The 7,439-nt window shown below is 41.8% G+C and overlaps 1 long non-coding RNA gene across 1 annotated transcript in view; it reads right to left on the reverse strand.

The window, feature by feature from the left end:
• Positions 1 to 571: 571 nt before the first annotated feature.
• Positions 572 to 7,439, reverse strand: part of LOC124380879 — a 17,832-nt gene continuing 10,964 nt past the window's right edge. The window contains exon 3 of the long non-coding RNA XR_006924745.1: positions 572 to 1,055. This is a non-coding gene — a long non-coding RNA (uncharacterized LOC124380879). The remainder of the gene's footprint in view (positions 1,056 to 7,439) is intronic.

A 7,439-nucleotide genomic window follows, 5' to 3' on the forward strand; every position in this document is an offset into this window, starting at 1 on the left:
GTCGGAATCTAACAAAGATGGGGAAATTATTCCGAAAGTTTTAGCGAACGTATTTGGATGCCATAACATGAAATTCTCTCTTCACCTGAACTACGAGACCCAAACCTGTTCTCCAAATATTTCAACTTTATTCTTGAAATCTTAGATCTTAAATTTTTATGTAATTCTCATAATTTCAACTATATACTTGTAATTTCGACTTTGTTCTCCAAATATTTCCACTTTATTCTTGAAATCTTAGATCTTTACATTTTTTTAACATGGCACTAAAACAACATCATAACAAGAACAGTGAAACGTTTCTTACAATTCTGTGATTTTTCTTAAAATGTGGTAATTAATCTCATAATGATTAATTTAATCTCATATTGCTACGACTTTATTCTCAAAATATTAATTCTCATAATCTTTTATTTTTTTACACTTTTATTGTTTTACTAATATATATATATATATATATATATATATATATATATATATATATATATATATAGATAGATAGATAGATAGATAGATAGATAGATAGATAGATAGATAGATAGATAGATAGATAGATAAAACGCTGTTGTGAGAACAGGATATGTTTGTGAAAAAAATAAAAGTAGTAGTAGACAGTATTAGAGTTCTCAGTAGAGGATCTCGTTCATTCTGCAGCAGAAACGCTAATCATATTCCGGACGTGTAATCGCTGCAGATTTCATCTGATGAACGCGAGCGATGGGTTTATAAGTGTGAAGAAAAATATTAACGTGTTCATCAGTGGAAAGTTCTCGTTTGGCGAATCCGCGCTTTCTCTTGCTTCCTATTAGCTCTCGCTACGCCGCTTCGCTCTGCTCATCTGTCTGAATCAGCATTCACATGCAGTTAGAGCTCGTTAATCTCACGTTAATGGAGTCTCGACTGTATTAGACTGCTGTAGAGTCCTGATGTGCAGAACTGCAGGGGAACAGCTTCATCACACCGTGTTTCCAATAAAAGACCAGACTTTTCTTTTTTTCTTCTTCTTTTCTTGTTCTGATCCAGACGTCGTTATGGATCGATCTTCCCTGATAACACTGTCGAATTGAGATAAAAAGAAGAGTCCAATCATCTGCTTATTGACAAAACTGTAGCCAACATCGATGTCTTTTACAGAAGAACCACACAAGCTGGAAACATAACATAAAACTTCAGGAGTCTAAATATAAGAAATAAATGCATGTTTTAAGAAACACAGACCAGAAACAGGTCAAATTGTCTGTCAGTGCAGTGAGATACTTCCACCTGGTGAGATTTCCTTAAATAAGGCGTTAGTAAAGAAAAAGTCTCAAAATAAGCATTAAAACACTTATTCCAAACAGTCGATTTGGTCTAATCAGCTTAAAACCTGCGTGTTAATTATTTTTGAAATAGTTTCTTTTCTTTTCTTTTCTTTTCTTAATTTGTATGAAAAGATCTGAAAAACAGAGAACAAGAGAATTCTTCTTTATTATAAATTCTGTTTTAAAATGAGACTAAACATTTAAAAAGATTACGTTTTAAACCACACATACATGCGTATTGTCAACAATTATTTATTGAAATGAAAGAATGTCTTGTAACACTCACAATGCAACAAAAAAGGGAAATCTTTACCTGCTACTCCTCAAAATACTTAAACAAAACATTATAGATGTATTTTGTCGTTACTTGAACACTGAAAGATATTCAACATGAGAAACTGAAATCAAACTACAGAACAACTTAATAAAAAGCCATAAATACTTTAACAAAGTTCCAAAAAATAATAAACGCACTGAATACTATTCGGAAACCAGATATAAGTTATGACTAGATGAAGAGTTTTTTGTCTTTTTGCTAATTTTTTGGGGTAAGAAAATGCAGTTTTCTTTGGACCCATTGCTCCCTGTAAACCCTGGAGGTACCATCACCTCCATAGTGATGGTAAAAGGGTCGGAAATTGGTGAGCTATTACCTGTATATCAAAATATGCTGAGACATCATTTCTGTGGTAAAAACCAAACGTGCCGTCATCTGCCTCAAGTACAACAAAACATTTCATGACTCTTGAACCAAATACTTTTTTCCATTCGTTTAGTGAACCAAACATCTGGCCATTTCTTTTAGCCTATTATACAATATAACGATTGGTGGACACCTGACCATAAGATATTGTGCTTTTTTGAACATCCCATTTCAAATTTAGTCAAGTTTATTTCTATTGAGCTTTTTACATCAGACATTGTCTCAAAGCAGCCTTACAGAATTTTAAGGGTTAAGGTGAATGGTGTGCATTTATCCCTGATGAGCTGCCATGGCGACTGTGGCAAGAAAAAACTCCCTCAGTCTCCATTTACTGTTATAATAAACAGATCTACTGATGTAGAGAGAGATAGCGAGAAGGTTCCTGGGGTGCAGTCAGCGTTCATATTTATCCTAAGAGAGTTTAGAGCTCTATAGCAGGAGATCTTCCACCAAATCCAACTCATGGAAAACAGATCTTCATGGAGCTGGCTTTGTGCACAGGGGCATCATCATGCTGGAATGGGCTTGGATCTCCTAGTTCAAGTGAAACTGAAATACGTCCTATACAATGGTGTGGCTCTAAATAAGTACTGACAGTTTCAGGAAGAACCATGTAGAGCTGATCCGATCTTCCCATCACTAGTGCATACACACTTATGCACATCTTTATGGGACAGAAGAATACAGTTGGATAATGTATACAGAACACACACACACACACACACACACACACACACACACACACCCCTTTAGCACATAATTAGTGTCAATTCATTTGTTATGACAATACCTTTCTTACACACCAATACACACACACACACACACACACGCACACACATGCACACACACACACACACACACACACACACACACACACACACACACACACACACACACACACACATGGCAAGATGCTGATCTGCCTTTTCCCATGCACACCGTACATTCAGGACTGCTTCAGGCGTGTGAAGAGAGAACACACAGCTTTATTGCTGGGGTCTGTTCAATCTCCACACACACTCCACTCCTCATCGGCTAACACAGGCTAGAGGAGACCATTACACACACACACACACACACACACACACACACACACACACACACACACATGCACACACACTGAGCATTTAATTTGTTGACATCTGGTGGGTAAAAGTGTCCGTGTGTGTTGATTAGACTCGCTCACCCCCACACTCATACATGGACGTGGAAGCTTATTGGTTTGGGGTTGTTTTGGAGCTGGGAAGGTTCCGGAAAGGTTCCCATTTCATACTTTAACACCATGCAGTTCTGTCTGGACTACGGCTCATTGGAAGCGAATTCACCGTACAACAAGACGATGAGCCGAAGCGACAAGTACGTATGAGTTCTGTAAGTGTTATTTAGAGATCAGACGTCTGGATTGATATCTATCATGGAACAACCTGCCCAGACACCGCACCTAAATCCTACTGAACTGCTTTCTGAGGAAGAAGAAAATCTCCAACTAGTGAAGAAGCAAAGTATTTCAGCTGGAATTTTGAAGAGGAAAACGTCCTGGTGCTGAGTGTGTAAAGCTGCTCTTCCTGCTAATGGATATAAATAAAGTGGAACATCTGGACATTTATAGATTTGTTTTGGTCAAAGGGAATCTTCACAGCATTACATTACCAATTTTGTCACATAGAAACAAAAGGAACATGCAGGTGTCTCTTAAAAACCATAAAACACTCAGTGTGCATGTATTCTGCCGGATTAGCTTGTGCAAGTTATGGTAGGCTAGTTGTAGCTGTGCACAATGTGACCTTGTGAAAATGTTTAAATATGACCACATTTTATCATGAATATCAGTGTCGTTAGTGTAAGCTGGCTAGCTGGACGTACACAAGGAACATGTAAATATTTGTAATATGCCATAACATCATCTCAGAAATCCTGATAGCTCATGATAGCTAGCTGAGTAGATTTATCTGTGAAAATATTAACATTCTTGTATACGACTGCCAATTTATTTCAGAAATCCTGTCAGATTAGCTCATGATCGCTAAAAGTGGACATGAATACTTCATTATTAAACATATCATGTTTTTAAACATACAATCTCGAAAATCCTTTTAGGTTAGCTCACACCAGCCAACGAGCTAGCTCGAGTAAACCATGAAAAACCTACATCAACTAGCAGGCTAGATCTTAGCCCATTTTAGCTAGCAAGATCGAGATATTTATTTTTATTCTATAATAGTTTATGTGAGCTGGCTAGTTGGAGGTAGGCATGAAGTAGCCATGAATCCATGAATTAGCTCAGATCAGCTAGCTAGCTAAAGTAAACTATGGATCATGTGGATTGTTTTGATACGACTTGTAATTTCCTGTCAGTTTAGGTGGCTGAGCATTTATGAATTTGACTTGTGTCGGAAATCCTGTCAGGTTAGCTTGGGTTAGCTAGCCAGCTAAGCAAATTGTGTGAAAGAGTGTGTGTCTGTGTCTCGAGGAGTGTTTCGGAGGCAGACAGGATCCCCGCTGCTTCGATCAGCCGTAATTGCTCTGACATCAGTCGAGAAAACATTTCTGTCTGTGAGACATTTTCATTTAACAGCCCTTATTATCCTGTTATTAATGGTCTAGTACGTCAACACAATCGCTCGCAGTCATTCAGCGCTCGTGACAGCTTCTCACACACACACACACACACACACACACACACACACACACACACAAGCACACACAAAGACAAACACACAGGGCCATTAAAGTGCTGAAGACTGTGTCTCTGTCAGCTTGATGTTCACCCCAGTGTTTTGGCGCGTCAAACACCATCATATCAAACACACACTGCGGTCTGTGTTAAGAATTTACCCAGAAGGCTTTTTACCTCAAGAACCAAGAAGTGCAAACACTGCCGTGTCCGCAGATTCGCTCTTTAAACATCACACACTCGCTCACTAAACATCACACACTCGCTCACGAAACATCACACACTCGCTCACTAAACATCACACACTCGCTCACGAAACATCACACACTCGCTCACTAAACATCACACACTCGCTCACTAAACGCCACACACTCGCTCACTAAACGTCACACACTCGCCACTAAACGTCACACACTCGCTCACTAAACATCACACACTCGCTCACTAAACCTCACACACTCGCCACTAAACATCACACACTCTCACTAAACATCATACACTCGCCACTAAACGTCACACACTCGCCACGAACGCCACACACTCGCCACTAAACGTCACACACTCGCCACTAAACGTCACACACTCGCTCACTAAACATCACACACTCGCCACTAAACATCACACACTCGCCACTAAACGTCACACACTCGCTCACTAAACGTCACACACTCGCCACTAAACATCATACACTCGCTCACTAAACGCGTCACACACTCGCCACTACACGCCACACACTCGCTCTCTAAACATGACACACTCTCTCACTAAACGTCACACACTCGCTCACTAAACGCCACACACTCGCCACGAAACATCACACACTCGCTCACTAAACATCACACACTCCTCACAAAACGTCACACACTCGCTCACTAAACATCACACTCGCCACTAAACATCACACTCGCCACTAAACATCACACACTCGCCACTACACATCACACTCGCCACTAAACATCACACACTCGCCACTAAACATCACACTCGCTCACTACACATCACACACTCGCCACTAAACGCCACACTCGCTCACTACACATCACACTCGCTCACTAAACATCACACACTCGCTCACTACACATCACACACTCGCCACTACACATCACACTCGCCACTAAACATCACACACTCGCCACTAAACATCACACACTCGCTCACTAAACATCACACACTCGCTCACTACACGCCACACACTCGCTCACTACACGTCACACACTCGCTCAATACACTTTACACACTCGCCACTACACGTCACACACTCGCTCACGAACGCCACACACTCGCCACGAACGTCACACACTCGCTCACTACATCACACTCGCCACTAAACATCACACACTCCTCACTAAACATCACACACTCGCTCACTAAACATCACACACTCGCCACGAAACATCACACACTCGCCACTAAACATCACACACTGGCTCACTAAACGTCACACACTCGCTTACTAAACATCACACACTCGCTCACTAAACATCACACACTCGCCACGAACGTCACACACTCGCTCACTAAGCGTCACACACTCGCTCACTAAACGTAACACACTCGCTCACGAAACGTCACACACTTGCTCTCTAAACATGACACACTCTCTCACTAAACATCACACACTCGCCACTAAACGCCACACACTCGCTTACTAAACGTCACACACTCGCCACTAAACGTCACACACTCGCCACGAAACATCACACACTCGCTCACTAAACATCACACACTCCTCACTAAATGTCACACACTCGCTCACTAAACATCACACTCGCCACTAAACATCACACACTCGCCACTACACATCACACACTCGCCACTACACATCACACTCGCCACTACACATCACACTCGCTCACTAAACGCGTCACACACTCGCTTACTAAACGTCACACACTCGCTCACTAAACATCACACACTCGCTCACTAACGTCACACACTCGCTCACTAAACATCACACACTCGCTCACTAAACCTCACACACTCGCTCACTAAACATCACACACTCGCTCACTAAACGTCACACACTCGCTCACTAAACATCATACACTCGCTCACTACACGTCACACACTCGCTCACGAACATCACACACTCGCTCTCTAAACATGACACACTCTCTCACTAAACGTCACACACTCGCTCACTAAACGCCACACACTCGCCACAAACGTCACACACTCGCTCACTAAACATCACACACTCCCTCACAAAACGTCACACACTCGCTCACTAAACATCACACTCGCTCACTAAACATCACACTCGCTCACTAAACATCACACACTCGCTCACTACACATCACACTCGCTCACTAAACATCACACACTCGCTCACTACACATCACACACTCGCTCACTACACATCACACACTCGCTCACTACACATCACACTCGCTCACTAAACATCACACACTCGCTCACTACACATCACACACTCGCTCACTACACATCACACTCGCTCACTAAACATCACACACTCGCTCACTAAACATCACACACTGCTCACTAAACATCACACACTCGCTCACTACATCACACACTCGCTCACTACACGTCACACACTCGCTCAATACACTTTACACACTCGCTCACTACACGTCACACACTCGCTCACGAACGCCACACACTCGCTCACGAACATCACACACTCGCCACGAAACATCACACTCCTCACTAAATGTCACACACTCGCTCACTAAACATCACACACTCGCTCACGAACATCACACACTCGCTCACTAAACATCACACACTGGCTCACTAA

Source organism: Silurus meridionalis, chromosome 27, assembly GCF_014805685.1.
Source record: "Silurus meridionalis isolate SWU-2019-XX chromosome 27, ASM1480568v1, whole genome shotgun sequence".
NCBI lineage: Eukaryota > Metazoa > Chordata > Actinopteri > Siluriformes > Siluridae > Silurus > Silurus meridionalis.